The sequence below is a fragment of the Vulpes vulpes genome, chromosome 16, assembly GCF_048418805.1.
Source record: "Vulpes vulpes isolate BD-2025 chromosome 16, VulVul3, whole genome shotgun sequence".
NCBI lineage: Eukaryota > Metazoa > Chordata > Mammalia > Carnivora > Canidae > Vulpes > Vulpes vulpes.
Window position 1 is genome coordinate 46,508,221 of NC_132795.1, and position 17,658 is coordinate 46,525,878.

At 35.7% G+C, this 17,658-nt stretch overlaps 2 pseudogenes; both read right to left on the reverse strand.

Annotated features, from left to right (window-relative positions):
• Positions 1–2,525: 2,525 nt before the first annotated feature.
• LOC112912402 (olfactory receptor 6C2-like) lies at positions 2,526–3,467 on the reverse strand (annotated as a pseudogene).
• Positions 3,468–16,333: 12,866 nt separating this feature from the next.
• Positions 16,334–17,272, reverse strand: LOC112912396 (olfactory receptor 6C68-like; annotated as a pseudogene).
• Between the last annotated feature and the right edge of the window lie 386 nt (positions 17,273–17,658).

The window sequence follows — 17,658 nt, forward strand, 5'->3', positions numbered from 1 at the left end:
ACCCTGACCTTTATGGTCAACTAGTATTCAATAAAGGAGGAAAGACCGTCCCTTGGAAGAAAGACAGTCTCTTCAATAAATGGTCCTGGGAAAATTGGACATCTACATGCAGAAGAATGAAACTGGACCACTCTCTTTCACCTACACAAGATAAACTCAAAATGGATGAAAGATCTGAATGTGAGACAAGATTCCATCAAAATCCTATAGGAGAACACAGGCAACACCCTTTTTGAACTTGGCCACAGTAACTTCTTGCAGGATACATCCACGAAGGCAAAAGAAACAAAAGCAAAAATGAACTATTGGGACTTCATCAAGATAAGAAGCTTCTGCACAGCAAAGGATACAGTCAACAAAACTAAAAGACAACCTACAGAGTGGGAGAAGATTTTTGCAAATGACGTATCAGATAAAGGGCCAGTTTCCAAGATCTATAAAGAACTTCTTAAACAAACTCAACACCAAAGAAACAAACAATCCAATCATGAAATGGGCAAAAGAGATGAAGAGAAATCTCACAGCCATTAGAAATGACAAATACCCACCATTTGCTTCGATGTGGATGGAACTGGAGGGTATTGTGCTGAGTGAAGTAAGTCAATCAGAGAAGGACAAACAGTGTATTTTCTCATTCATTTGGGGAATATACATAATTGTGAAAGAAAATATAAGGGAAGGGAGAAGAAATGTGTGGGGAATATCAGAAAGGGAGACAGAGCATAAAGACTCCTAACTCTCGGAAACGAACTAGGGGTGGTGGAAGGGGAGGAGGGCGTGGGTGGGGGGTGGGGGTGAATGGGTGATGGGCACTGAGGGGGGCACTTGATGGGATGAGCACTGGGTGTTATTCTGTATGTTGGTAAATTGAACACCAATAAAAAATTAATTTATTAAAATAAAATAAAATCAAGGGAATGCAATTGTTTTATTTTTTCTTTCCCATATTTATCATGATTATTTTTTCTCATGTTATTGCATGTCCAGGATCTTCTGATAAAATATGGAGCAGTTCTGATTTTTACTTATTACATTCATTGGGATGCAGTTTATGTATGCTATTGAACTTTATAAAGAACTGGCCTTTGAGCGTTTTTTAAAAGATTTTATTTCTTTATTCCTGAGAGACAGAGAGAAGCAGAGTCATAGACACGGGGAGAAACAGGCTCCTCACAGGGAGCCTGATGTGGGACTCCATCCCTGGACCAGGATCACGCACGCCCTGAGCCAAAGACATACGCTCAACTGCTGAGCCACCCAGGCTTCCCTGGCTTGTGAATTTTTAAAACTTATTTAATCGGTTTCATTTTCTACCCATAGTAAGTTACATTTTCCATTTACTTTTGTTTTGTTTTCTCCTTTTAAAAATCCATTAGTATAGATTCCTCACTTTTTGGCTAGTTTATATATTTATTTTTTCTAATGCATATATTTAGGATAATAATTCTAACTACAGCTTTTTTGTGCTCCAAATAATTTGTGATGGCATGTCTGCATTTCATTACTTTCCAGAAAGCAATTAGTTAATTTGATGTATATTCCTTAATTTCCAAGGAATTATATCAATGTGGATTTTTCAATTCTTTATAAGTAAAACTCTTTACAGTTCAGGTATTATTAGAATTTGGACTATAAGAGTTTAATTTGTATTAGATGGAGGCACAGGCTATCGAATACATTGGGGAATGTTTTCTCCTTGACTCACACTCTGTAAGTAGCAAATGGGATTTTTAAGAAAAAAAAGTAATCTTTCTGTGAAATGGGCTTGGTTTTCTAATTCAAACTTTCACCGAATGTGCAGCTATTTTGTCTTTCCAAGTACTTTGTCTTTCCAAGTACTCTCACCACATTAATCCTGAGACTTTAAACCTAAGCCTTTGTGATCCATAATGCAATCTCCTGTTTCCACCCTCCAGTCTATGCTCACTTCAAGACCCACAAGTCACTTTATAGATTATTACTCTACTTTTGGTTGAATCTTTATTTCTGATACCTCCTGTTTACAACTTTGCAATGATTTCAGCTATAGATTTAAGAGAATATTTATTACATTTTATCCAGTGTTTCTGTATGTTCATAGTAGTGAATTTTGTCGATTTTCTCAATATTAGAAGTGCTATTCTTTCTCACCTGTATTTTAAACTATACGATTATTCATCCATTTTAGACATTTTACCTAAAATTACTCTTATGACATGTGTTTAGATATCGTTATTGTATATATTGAAGAGCTACAAAAATTTTTACCCTATATTTTCCTGAGGAGTAACTTTTATTATCTATTATAGTAATATTATTAAGTTAATTTCTCTTCAGAATGGTTTTTAAGAAATTGATATGCAAAAGTATCAATATCGGTTGAAAAATCAAGAATGGTATAAGCAGGGCTCAAGGTTAAGGAAGTGTTGAGAAATTAATGTAACTGAAGTATATACTATTAAAAAGCAAGATTATAGTCTTCAAAAATAAAATGTCTGTGGACATTTATTCTTGCTTCTGAGATGTTTTAAAAATACTATTTCCTTTTACTTAGTTGAGAGCAAGGCAATTCTTTTGATTGAGTCCTCGAAGGCTTTCTTAACTTGATTGTTTCTCAAGGTATAAATAAATGGGTTCAATGTAGGTGAAATAGAAAAAATGAGCAGTAAAACCACTTTATTAATGGTCACTTTTTCCTTTGCTGTAGGATTCATATAGATGAAAATGCATGTGCCATAGGTGATGGATACCACAATCATGTGGGAAGAACAGGTCAAATAGGCCTTTTTCCTTTGTTGAACAGAAGGGAATCTAAAAATTGTCTTGATGATGTAAGCATATGACAGAACCACACAGGTAAGGGTCATATTCAAGGTCAGTACGGCACAAGGTCAGTATGGCACACTGTCCATTCCATGAACCTTGTATCTGAACATGAGATTTTCACTAAGGGAAATGCATCACAGCCAATGATCAATTATGTTAGAGTCACAAAATTTTAGATTTAAACCCAGGCTAAGTGGTGGGATTATTATACATAAACCAGCCGCCCAACAACAGATATTGAGAATCCTGCAGACGCTGTTACTCATTATGATCACATAATGCAAGGGTTTGCAGATGGCAACATAGCAGTCATAGGACATGGCGGCCAGCAGAAAAAACTCTGATACTCCACAGAGGTCAGTAAAAAACACTTGAATGACACAAGCATTATAGGTAATAACATTGTCACCTGTTGCTATGCTATACAAATATCTGGGAATAATGGCAGATGTGAATGAGATCTCCAAGAAGGAGAAATTTTTTAAGAAAAAGTACATGGGTGTTTTAAGGTGGGGATCCACAAAAGTGAGTATGATGATGGTCAGGTTTCCAGTTATACTCAAAGTGTAGGTGAGAAGTAGAAAGATAAAAATCAGAACTTGCAGCTCAGGGTCATCTGTCAGTCCCAGCAGAATGAATGTTGTTATTGTACCGTTTCTCATCACTGACTTCTGACTTCTCTCCGATGTGTATGTGATATTCAGGTAGATTTTCTTATAGATTATAGATTATTTTAACTGTTCTAAAACATAATGTATTAAAGTTTTATATTTCATTATATTTATAATATAACAGAAGAATATTTATATATACATTTACATTTCATGTCTATCCTGTGCTTAGGATTTTTCCCATGTGACTAAGTAGATTACTGAGAGACTGACACTGAGAGAGTGTCATTTTATGGGTGAAAAAATTCTTCCCTACTCAGAAAGTAAGTCACAAAATTTAACCCTTGATTTCATGCCTTTTCTTGACCCTTTGGGTCTTTTTAGAAAACAGTGCTAATATAACTTGAGTTCACTTTATAGACACTAGAGCAAAACTCAAGGTCTTTGTTCCAAAGGATTTTTGTTTTTGGTGTGTTTTTAGGTTATGAACAACTTTATGCCCTGCTGATTCCCCCTACCTCCTGCTACACAGCCTATTATTTTTTTCTGAATATTTGCATTACCTGTACTGAATTTGTGTTACCTTTACTGCCTACACAAGTGACGGCTGTCTTGTCTTCCCTCCTTCATCTTCCAGTCAGTGAATTATTTTATCTTCATTGATGCTACACCTGGAGTGTCAAATGTCTTTAGTATATAATCAAGATCTTAAGCCTTGAGGTTTTCTGACATTTTCCCCTTGCATACAGACTTCATTTGTTTTATAAGCAAATTCACTTTATTGTTTAACTTACTGAGTTCTCTTCTGATTGGGGCAGAATTGTTTGTGGCAGAATTATTTGGGACTCTTTACCTTGTTCACAGTGTTTGTGATATAGAGAAAAATCACTAACAGTATCAAAATTTACTCAGGAGTTAGAATCCTCTTAGGAAATTTTGTCTCTCATTAAACAACTGTCAAATTGAGATGCAGAAGGAATATTCATATGCTTGCAATGCACTCACCTTCCTTTCATCTCTTCTCTGAATCTCTGAGATAATGTGCATCACTGTGAAATCTTACTTGGCCCTTAAACTATTATTCAATTTTCAAAATATAGCTATTTCCCCCCAAATAATTGCAACTTACTTTATGATAGAAGTTAATAAAGAAACTGACACTAAACTGTAACTAACTTATTTTGTTATTCTTTCTAACAAATCTTTAAATGGGCACAGTTAAATGAGCACAGGAGTGTCATGAAATGCTGTCATTTCAGTCATTATGGTGTTCTTTTGGTGCTGAAAAGAGCATGCTTATAAAATTCTACATATATGAAAACACTTTATTTCAAATTTGAGGTTGAATATCTATCCAAAGTTACCCTAAATATTTCTTACATTAAGTTGGATACAGATTTACTTACATACCTTATGCATGCAAACTTCTAGACATTTATCTACACAGGGAAATTCATTCTTAAAAAATTACATCTCATAAATATATCTTAGATACATTAAAATATAAAAATTATCACTGAAATTCAGTTTTTTTCTTAGGAGAATATATAACTTATATCCTACAAAGGGAATTACAATCAAAGAGACAAAATTTATTATACCTACTCTTCTGTTAGTAAATCAGAGTTTCTGTTGGTTGTTTGGCCATAGCAATATTAAGACTACAATGTTAAAAGTGATATTTTTATAAAGGTATTTATGTCTTCATATTCAATACATGTCTGGGAACACATGGAACTCCCTTTGTTTACTATCTCCAACAACTTGGGCAGATTTGATAACAGGTTTAGTGCTATTAGAAGCCTCCAAATATTTTCTTATGATCTCCATCATTGAAAAGAAGATAAAGTATTCTAAGGGCTGAGGAACTTTCTCTACTGGTGGAAGAGATGAATTTTAAATCATAATGGCAGAGAGATGCTTTTACCATGCCAAATGTGACTTTTTAATTTGCAGAAAATGTTAAGAGTGAAAAAAATAGTCCTTTGTGACCTACAGTAAAGAGTCATTAACTTCCTGAATAATGAGTTTTGGCAAAAACACAAGTAACAATGCTTCATGGGGACAGTGTCTTTGGAAATAGGAGGATGTTATAGCATCATTTGACACAGATGAGGGGGCAACTGTATCATTTAAATTATGTAGTTAATTTGTTTTAAAGTTTCACATCCACTAAGGCATTTGAAGATTGGAATCCTTTATTTATGAATGAAATTCTTATTACATAAATATATATTATACATATTATATAAATTATATAAATTATATTTATATAATTATAGAATTATTATATAAATCCTTATTATATAAATGCTTTATTTATTTTTAAAAAATTCAATTGATTAACATATATTATTGGTTTCAGAGGTAGAGGTGAGTGATTCATCAGTTTTATATAATACCAAATGCTCATTACATCACATGTCCTCTTTAATGTTCATCACCCAGTTACCACGTCCCCCCATTCCCCTCCCTTCCAAAAACCTTCAGCTTTGTAGGAATAAGAATTTCTTATGGTTTGTCTCCCTCTCTGATTTTGTCTTGTTTTATTTTTTCCTCTCCTCCCCTATGATCCTGTTTTGTTTCTTGAATTCCATTTATGAGTGAGATTATATGATAATTGTCTTTCTCTGTTGAATTATTTTGCCTAGCATGCCCTCTAGTTCCATCTACATCATTGAAAATGGCAAGATTTCATCTTTTTGATGGCTGAGTTATATAGATATAGATATGTGATATCCATAAAGATATGGATATTTCTTTATCCATTTATCTGTTGATGGACATCTGGGCTCTTTCCACAGTTTCGCTGTTATGGACATTGTTGCTATAAACATTGAGGTGAACATGCCCCTAGCCAGACTTATCAAAAAGAAAAGAGAAAGGACCCAAATTAATAAAATCATGAATGAGAGAGGAAAGGTAACAACCAATACCAAGGAATTACAAAGAGAAGAACATATTATGAGCAACTATATGTCAACAAATGAGACAATCCGTAAGAAAGGGATGCATTCCTGGAAACATATAAACTACCAAAACTAAAACAGGAAGAAAGAAAACAAGAAAATACCCATAATCAGCAAGGAAATTGAGGCAGTCATCAACAATCTCCCAACAAACAAGAGTCCAGGGCTGGGTAGCTTCCAAGAGGAATTGTACTAAACATATAAAGAATAATTAGTACCCATTCCTCTGAAGTGATTTCAAAAGCCCACAGCAAATATTATTCTCAGTAGGGAAAATCTGGGAGCTTTGCCCCTAAGGTCAGGAACATGACAGGGATGTCCACTCTCACCACTGCTATTCAACATAGTACTAGAAGTCCTAGCCTCAGCAGTCAGACAACAAAAAGAAATAAAAGGCATTCAAATTGGCAAAGAAGATCTTCACAGATGACATGATACTTTACATGGAAAACCCAAAAGACTCCACCCCAAGATTGCTAGAACTCATACAGGAATTCATCAACAGGGTAGGATACAAAATCAACACACAGAAATCAGTTACATAGATACCTATGAAGATCTCTTTTTTTTTCTTTTTGGTATGAACTTTGTTTTTATCTGTGTGTGATTTGAAACTTAATACTAGCAAGCCTGGAGTTGGCCTGTGCTATTTTTTGCTAGATATCCAGCATAGCACTGACACTTGGTAAAGGGATGAAATATACTGCTCAATGATGTTTGTCACCCTGGGCATAAGGATTTTCAGAGTGGTTTGTACTAGCTTGTTAGCACTGTTTATTGATAATAGTGACATTGATTCATTGGCACTTGATCTAGGTGAGAACACTATGCGGTTCTCCTTTTGAGCTTTTTATATAGCAGAAATGTCCCTACATACTCAGTGAAATATAAAAATTCCTAACTGTGACTCTAATTGGGCTCTCTGGCATTGAGATCTTTTTTCCACACAACAGTGGTTTCTGACCTGAGAGAGAAAATATGTCCAGCAATAAGAGGGAGGACAATAAGAAGTGGACAATAAGACATGCACCTTGCCTCTTCAGATTCTCTAATGTGACATAGAATTTGTCAGTGAGTCTTACCCTTTAATGCTGTTCATATGGTATGTTCTTTTCTTGCAATAAGCTGTAGCTGTAAAAATAGTCACTTGGGTCCTGTGAATCATCTCTAACAATCAAACACTAATGCCACCATTGTGCAGCACACTGTAAGAATTTGTCCATTTTATACAAGTTAACTTATGGTTATGCACTTTTAATAAGATTACTTTGTTCTTTTAATATCTATAAAATCTATAGTTACATCATTTCATTCATGCCTTATATTTGTAATTTGTGGCTTCTCTCTTCTTTCTTGATTTTCTCTAAAAACCAACTCCTATCTATTGTATTCTTCTTCTATTTCAATTGATTTCTACAATGATTTTTATTATTTTTTTCCTATTTGCTTTAAATTTGGTGACTTTCCTCCCTCTCCCGCAAACTTTAGGGGAAAATTGAGAACATTAGAGATTTTTCTTCTATTTTCATATAGGCATTTTAGTACTATAAATTTTCATCAAAATATGACTTTAGTTGCATCCAACGTATTTTGACACGTTGTGCTTTAATTCCCATTCATTTCAACATACTTTAAATATCCCTTTTGACTTCTTCATAGCCCATGAGTATGATTTAAATTATTTTATGGCCCAGAATACAGTTTATTATGCATGTATTTTTCTATATATATATACATATGTATATATATGTGTGTATATATATTTATAAAGATACATATATCTTACATATACATGTATATAGATCTTACATATCTATCTACCATTTATCTATCTATTTATCTATTATCTATGTACATATCTATTATGATCATTATCATCTATCTCTATGCTTAGTTAAGTATATACACATATTGAAGGGTTTGGCTAAGGTTTCTATTAGAAACATTTGATATATGAAACACACTTTTCCACCTTTTCAAAAAAAAAACACCAAAAAGATTCATGGGAATTACCACAAATGAAATGGCATGACTCTATAATGTATTTATGTTTAAAACAAAAAATTAAAACAAACATTTGCTTCAACGTGGATGGAACTGGAGGGTATTATGCTGAGTGAAGTACGTCAATCGGAGAAAGACAAACATTATATGTTCTCATTCATTTGGGGAATATAAATAATAGTGAAAGGGAATATAAGGGAAGGGAGAAGAAATGTGTGGGAAATATCAGAAAGGGAGACAGAACATAAAGACTCCTAACTCTGGGGAATGAACTAGGGGTGGTGGAAGGGGAGGAGGGCGGGGGGTGACGGTGAATGGGTGATGGGCACTGAGGGGGGCACTTGATGGGATGAGCACTGGGTGTTATTCTGTATGTTGGTAAATTGAACACCAATAAAAAATAAATGTATTAAAAAAATCAAGTGGGGGACAGGCCCCCTGCGGAGCTCGCCTAAGAGGGCTGGTGAGAGGCTCCAGGACAGGAAAGCTCAGCCCGGGAGAAGCGGGAACTTTAACTCCGCACTAGATTCTTCCCAGTGGTTGATATTCGTGACTCAGCTGGATCATGCAGCCACTCTGCATGGAGCAAAATGACTATAAGGAATAATTCAACACAAAAAGAATAAAAAAACACTGTACTCTCTGCCACAGAGTTACAGCATATGGAGTTCTTTTATTTTTTTTTTTTTTGCATATGGATTTCAATTTGATATCAGAAAGCCAATTCAGAAGCACAATTATAAAGCTACTGGTGGCTCCAGAAAAAAGCATAAAGGATGCTAGAGACTTTGTTACCACAGAATTTAGATCTAATCAGGCCGAAATTAAAATCAATTAAATGAGATACAATCCAAACTGGACGTCCTAAAGGCTAGGGATACTGAGGTGGAAGAAACAGTGAGTGACATAGAAGAGAAGGTGATGATAAGGAAGAAAGCTGGGGGAAAAAAGAGGGAAAAAAAAGAGACCATGAGGAAAGGCTAGGGAAAACAAGTGACAGCCTCAGAAGGAAGAAAGTACGTATAGTTGGGGTTCCAGAAAACACTGAGAGGGACAGAGGACCAGAAAGCATATTTGAACCAATCATAGCTCAGAACTTCCCTCATTTGGGGATGGAAACAGGCATCCAGATCCAGGAGAAAGAGAGGTGGCCCCCAAAACAAATAAAAACCATTCAACACCTCAACATTTAATAGTGAAACTTTCAAATTCCAAAGATAAAGAGAAGATCCTTAAAGCAGCAAGAGACAAGAGAGCCCTAACTTATATGGGGAGAGGTATTAGATTAACAGCAGACCTCTCCACAGAGACCTGGCAGGCCAAAAAGGGCTGGCAGGATATATTCAGGTCCTAAATGAGAAGAACATGCTGCCAAGAACACTTTATCCAGCAAGGCTATGATTGAGAATAGAAGGAGAGATAAAGAGCTTCCAAGATAGGCAGAAACTGAAAGAATATGTGACCAACAAACAAGCTCTGCAAAAATATTAAGGGGGACCCTCTAAAGAAAGAGGAAGCCCAAAGAAATAATCCACAACAGCAGAGACTGAACAGGCATTATGATGACACTAAATTCATATATTTCAATAGTAACTGTGAACATGAATGAGCTTAGTCATCCCAACAAAGGTGCAGGGTTTCAGACTGGATAAAAAAGCAACACCCATCAATTTTCTGTCTCCAAGAGACTCATTTGGGAACTAAGAACACCTCCAGCCTAAAAATGAAAGGTGGGAAAAGCATTTACCATTCAAATGGTCCTCAAAAGAAAGCAGAGGTAGCCATTCTCATATCAGATAAATTAAAGTTTATCTGAAAGACTGCAGTAAGAGATGAAGAGGGACACTATATCATAATTAAAGGGTCTATCCAATAAGAAGACCTAACAGTCATGAATATTGATGCCCCTAATGTGGGAGCTGCCAAGTATATCAATTAATAACCAAAGTAAAGATACGGATCACAATACACTAATAGTAGAGGACTTCAATATGGCACTTTCTGCAAATGACAGATCTTCTAAGACAACACCTCCAAAAAACAAGAGCTTTAAATGATACACTGGACCAGATGGATTTCACAGATATATACAGAGCTTTGCATCGGAATTCAACTGAATACACACTCTTCTCAAGTGCCAATAGAAGTTTCTCCAGAATAGCCCACATACAGGGTCACAAATCAGGCCTCAACTGCTACAAAAAGATTGGGATTGTTCCTTGCATATTATCAGACCATAATGCTTTGAAATTTGAACTCAATCACAAGAAGAAATTTGGAAGAAATTCAAACACGTGGAGGTTAAAGAGCATCTTGCTAAAAGATGAAAGAGTCAACCAGAAATTAGAGAAGAATTAAAAAGATTCATGGAAACTAATGAAAATGAGGATAGAACCATTCAAAATCACTGGGATACAGCAAAAGCAGTCCTGAGAGGGAAATACATCGCAATACAAGTCTCCCTCAAAAAATTGGAAAAAAACAAATACACAAGCAAACCTCCCATGAAGAGGAACTGGAGAATGAACAGCAAATATAAACTACACCATGCAGAAGAAGGGAGATAATAAAGATTCGAGCAGAACTCAATGAAATAGAGACCAGAAGAACTGTGGAACTGATCAACAAAACCAGGAGTTGGTTCTTTGAAGGAATTGATAAGATAGATAACCATTAGCCAGCCTTAAAAAGAAAAGAGAAAAGACTCAAATTAATAAAATCATGAATGAGAGAGGAGAGATCACAACCAACAAGGAAATACAAGTGATGTTAAAAACGTATTTTGAGCACCTATATGCAAGTAAATTAGGCAATCTAGAGGAAATGGATGCATTTCTGGAAAACCACAAATTACCCAAATTGGACAGGAAGAAATAGAAAACCTGAACAGGCCAATAACCAGGGATGAAATTAAAGCAGTCATCAAAAACTTCCCAAGACACAAAACTCCAGGGACAGAACACTTACCAGGGGAATTCTATCAAATGATTAAAGAAGAAACAATACTTATTCTACTAAAGCTGTTCAGAAAGATAGAAAGAGATGGAATACTTCCAGACTAGTTCTATGAGGCCAGCATCACCCTAATCCCCAAAGCAGACAAAGACTCCACCAAAGGAGAAGGAGAATTATAGACCAATATCCTTGATGAACACAAATGCAAAAAATTCTCACCAAGATATTAACCAATAGGATCCAACAGTACATTAAGAAGGTTATTCACCATGACCAAGTAGGATTTATCACCAGGATGTATAGGTCACACACAATATTACATTGGTTTGATGTACAACATAGTAATTCAGTTATTTGAAATTCTTTGCATCAAGTAATATTATATATTTGGTTGTTTCTCTGATCTGATTACTTACATATCAGCTAACTGAGGTATTTCCTATCTTCAATCTTTGCATACTTTGTCTTTTTCCAACATTACTGAATTAAAAAGCATTTGCTTTAGAGACCTCAGTTAGATGGTCACATGAAATTTCACTTGGTTGCTTTAAAATGTTTTCTTATTAATAATTAAGACAGGCAAGTATCAGCTCCCACTTTGTACCTAGTCCCATAGTTTAGCCTAAAGAATATATCAAAGCAAAATGAGAGTAAGAACAGGTTACATGGTTTGTCTAAAAGTTAATTGCAGCTCCCCGACACCTGGTTAAGAGACACAAAGGGACAACACAGCATTTCCAATGGTGGTATAGAAAGGAATTTTTTCTTTCTTTCTTTTTAGATTTTATTTATTTATTCATGAGAGACAAACACAGAGAGAGAGGCAGAGACATAGGCAGAGGTAGAAGCAGGCTCCATGCCGGAGCCCGAGGCAGGACTCGATCCCAGGACCCCAGGATCGTGCCCTGGTCCTGGGGTGAAGGTGGCACTAAACCGCTGAGCCTTCCAGGCTGCCCAGAAAGAATTGTGGTTTTTTAAAATTTTTATTTATTTATTTATTTATGATAGTCACACAGAGAAAGAGAGAGAGAGAGAGGCAGAGACACAGGCAGAGGGAGAAGCAGGCTCCATGCACCGGGAGCCTGACGTGGGACTCGATCCCAGGTCTCCAGGATCGTGCCCTGGGCCAAAGGCAGGTGCCAAACCGCTACGCCACCCAGGGATCCCAAGCAATTGTTTTTGATGCCCAGACACATACACTCAATTGCCATCACGACAATTACAGATAAGCACCTCATTCTGAGCACCTCATTCAGCTTGTATATACTGAAGATGGTATCTCTTCTTCAAAAAATACCACCATTTTCTCCCAGTCCTTAATATTTCACATTATTTAAGAATATGAGACTGACATTGATATTAAGATACAGAGATTAAAAATTGAGCTTACATTAAATTGTGAATGACTCTTAAAGAGCAGGGTCACTCACTGATAAAATGACAGCAAATAAATCTTTCAATGGAGATAAAATTTACACATTTTATGCATAGATTTTGTTTATTTATTTATTTTTGTATAGTTTTTGCCTAAAATGAGGGTGAGATTGTGGCAGAGGATGCTTAGAAGTGTCTCTCCAAATTCTAAGACACGTAGATGATCTTCATTTTATTGATACATAAAAACAGATTGGCAGTGACTCATAGATTTATCACTCATCCTGAAAAGCTACACTTCATAAATGGTTGTGGAAACCTTTCATAAATTATTAAAATAACACACTGTATCTGTCATTTTGTTTTAGACACTTTCCTCAGAGAAAACATTATTCTGGAGTTCAAAAAAGGGGAAAAAATGACCAAAAATATACTTTTCTGATAATCATGATCTCAGATGCTTACTGAACCCCAAGTTACAAAGGGTAAAAAATCATCCAGGAATTTCTTATCATGGAGATAGTTTAGTGGCCTCTGATTGCTCATTCTGGGAATACAGATCCACACAGAGAGCTCAGCAATTGCAGTTTTCACTCATGGCCCACCATCCACACAAGGTGAAAAATTTTCAGCAGAAACCCTGCCTTCTTGTGAGCCCAGGAAACATTTTCTTTATCCTGTTAACTACAAAGCTTAAACTAGTTTAAATGAGTAGATTAAGATCTCTGTTTCTGTAAAAATTAGCATTCTGATATTTCTAGTACAGGAAAATATTTCAAAATTGACATAATTGACCCAATTTTCGTTTAAGTGAAATAAACACATAATGTCCTTCGTGGTTCTGTTCTTTACATTACTAATGAGTCTCTTGTGTAAGACTTTGGGAATATAGAGTAGAACAAACAAAACTGGGGGAAATGTCCTGAGACACATAAAAATAACACTGACATCAGAAGTAGACCAAGTACACAATAATAAGTACCAGGTTACAGGGGAAAAGGAGAAACTTTCTTTTCTTTCATTTCAACATCATTTTAAGTATTTGTAAGATGATAGGGACAATTTATCTAATTTGTTAATTCTGTAAAATGTATAATTAATGCTTAGTATAAATATTGCTATTCACATAATAAGAAAGAAGAAATCTTTTAACAAGAGAAAAGACAACGCAATTTCTGTTGGTGATTTCATGGGGCTTTGTATTTCTGTTTTTATTATTAACGGATTATTTTTTGTATGCATTTGTCTGTGTTTTTTCCTGATTTGTTAGGAATAATTGTCAAATAAAATTGTATATAATGACTTGAGGATTTAATACACAGATACATTGTGAGATGACTACCACAATCAAGTTAATTAACACTTCCATCATGTTACATGTATATAATTTTTTATTTTGTGGTGAGAATGTTTAAGATCTCTCAGCCATTTCAAGTACATGATTTGTATTTCAACTATTATCCATACTGTACTTAGAGCCTCACAGCTTATTCATTCCTGTTAAAATAAATACATTGAATTCTATTTCACATAACTCATAGATTTCCATTTCTTTGGTCTCAGTAATTGGAAAATTATTGTGCTCTCTTGATGGTGTCATCTTGCTTTTCCTTTCCATCTTTCTACTGGCTTTGTGCTGATGTCTACAAATTTGAGGGAGCAGTTGCCTCTTGGAGTCTTTTAAGATGGGCTTTGTTGTGAAAAGACTTGCATCTCCAAATGACTGGGAAGGTCCCCGCTGGGTGGGGTGTACTGTTTCCACTACCAGGGAGGGTACAGCCATTCCGCTGTGGGCTGAGCACAGAGCAGTGCAGTCTAGTCATAGCTGTACCTTAGGTCCCAGGGTGTGAGGTGCAGACAGGTAACAGCCTTGCCTTAGCAGTGGTGGGTAAAGCTGTGACAAAGGACCTTAATTAATGACAGACCTTCAGAGAAATACACTTTCAAAGAGTAAGACAAAAAAAGATCAGTTATTAGGATGTCGCTGAAGAATTACCAGTGAAATATCAATCATAATGTGTGAGAAAACTACTTTAGCTCAATATGCACATCTTAAAATGCTCATTAAGATTTATTCAACTTATCCTAGCTTGTAAGAGTTTCAAGTATAGTGACCATTGTGTTTTAGAATGGCAAATCTTTATATATGGGGCTAAAATTTACTCCTTCAGTTAAGCTTAGGGAATCTGAAAGAGATTGAGGGACTGACATCTACTTACACAACCCCTTGTAGAGTATTTTGAAGATATATTTCTTTTTTTTTTTTTGAAGATATATTTCTGATACAGTTACATTACTCCTACCAATGTATATGAAAGGTCAAGAAAAACAAAATATTACATAGACATAATATATTCTATAATGCCTCCATGCAATGGACTCCGTGAAAATTGTAAAGGGCAATTTAAACACTGTTTATTCAAAAAAGGTGATTGACCAAAGTCTAGAATTTTATTTAAATAATTGTCTCCTCACAGTGAATGTGAAAGGAAGTAATTTAAGCACTTAGCTCGAGATGTTTATAGGGCCAGAAGATGTGAAAGGGAGGTGGGTAGTATTATAACTTACAAGTTTGTATACATTGTTTGTAGTACTATTTACCTCATATGGTTGTTTTGGGCTATATTTGAATTTATGGGTATCTGAGGAGGAAGATGACAATAGTCAAGATATAATTTCCATAGTATTAAATTTAACAGTATATACTTCTAATAATACTTTCATCCATTTAGCCAAAATAGATGTAACTGTGAATGTAGTCCCCTTACTACATAGCAGGGATAGTTCTGCAATATTTTACCTGTCAAATCTGGTGACAACTGAGTTGAGTGGGGCAGAGAAGAAGCTTTATCAAGTTTGCTGTGGTTGGGGATCCTTGGGTGGCTCAGACGTTTAGCGCCTGCCTTCGGCCCAGGGCGTGATCCTGGAGACCTGGGATCGAGGCCCACATCAGGCTCCCTGCATGGAGCATGCTTCTCCCTCTGCCTGTGTCTCTGCCTCTCTCTCTCTCTCTCTCTTTCTCTCTGTGTGTGTGTGTGTGTGTCTTTCATGAATACATTTAAAATCTTAAAACAAAAAGTTTGCTGTGGTTGCCTGTGCTTTGGATGAAGACTATATCTGAGATGGAAAATCAACGTCATTCATCACCAGTCTGAAGCTTACAGTCATTGAAACCTGGGCATCTGATTGGTAGATGGGAAAAAAGAGGGCTGGTGAATCACATGTTAGATGTTTTATAGACCAGGTCTAAAAATGGTTCACATCACTTCCACAACCATTCTGTTAACTATAACATAGGCTACATAGTCACACCTAATAGTGTAGAAATATGCCAAAACCCCCACCCCCTAACTCAAAAACATGGTTTCCTGTGTTTCCAGTGATAACAAGCAACATATTTAGCAAATATCAATTTCTGTCAGAATTAAAGAGTAAATATATGCAGAGTTTAATTTTAGTGGAGAATAAACAGTGGAATAGGGTTCACATTAAGCTGTTTAAAAAGAAAGTGAGAGTGTCAGTATGACTGGAGAAGCTTCAGGTTTTGTGCCTTTCCATCCTTCCTTTCAGTTAGATTCATTGACTCATTTCTCCTTTACATCTTTTTTTTCTCCTTTACATCTTTGATAGGAATGCAATTTTTTAAATTGAAGCATGAAAAGCTTTCTTCACTTGCTTGCTTCTCAGTGTGTAAATAACGGGATTCAACATTGGTGTGATAGAAGTAATAAGGAGTGAAATCCCTTTATTAATAGCTACCTCATCCTTGGCTGAAGGTTTGACATAAATGAAGATACAGCTACCATAAGTAATGGAAACAATAATCATGTGGGAAGAACAAGTGGAAAAGGCTTTTTTCCTTTGCTGAGCAGAGAGAAACCTTAGAATGGTCCCAATAATATAAATGTAAAAAAGAACTACACACATGAGGGTGATGATGAATGTCAACACAGCACAGACTAAAACCATCTGTTCTATCAACCATGTGTCTGAGCAAGAGATCTTCAGGATAGGAGATGCATCACAACAAAAATGATCAATGATGTTTGAATCTCAGAATTCCAAGCCCAAACCTAGACTAATTGGTGGGAGAATGATGATCAGTGCTGCTACCCAACAGAAGACAATGAAGTTCTTGCAGACTCTTCTGCTCATGATGGTCATGTAATGCAGAGGTTTGCAGATGGCCACATAGCGATCATAGGACATAGTGGCCAAGAGAAAAAATTCTGTTACTGCGAAGAGGTCTGTAAACAACAGTTGACTGACACAAGCATTATAGGTAATGGATTTGTCCCCCGATGATATGCTATATAAAAATCTGGGGACACAAGCAGTTGTGAATGAAATTTCTAGGAAGGAGAAATTTTGGAGGAAAAGATACATTGGTGTTTTAAGGTGGGAATCAATCAGAGTGAGGATGATGATGGTTAGGTTTCCAGATACATTCAACATGTAGGAAAGAAACAGAAACATAAAAAGCAAAATTTTTAGTTGAGGGTCCTCTGTGAGTCCCAGCAAGATGAAAGTTGTTAGCGCCGTTTGGTTTCTCATCCTTGACTATTGTCTTTTGCCCAATCTGCTTGAAACAATAAGGGAGACTATATGAAGAACTCAAAGTCCTGGCCAGCTTCTAACTTCAAGTAAATCTGAGTGATCCTATATAACTGGTTAATGGAGAAGTTACCATAAAACACATGACGGTAAATACCTTTTTGTATCACACAAACTGACTCTTCACATTTGAATCACCTATGTCCTACTCCTGCTTCTAATAAATCTACAACTTATCATCTTATAAACATCATTGAAAAAGAGTCCTATCTTCATAAGTTGCTTTTGAATCAACAACTCTGCCCTCCTCAAATTTTCTATGTGTAGACATGTTTCTAGCAGAGAAAACTAAGAAAAATTAACAATGGTATTTGGTAAGATAATTC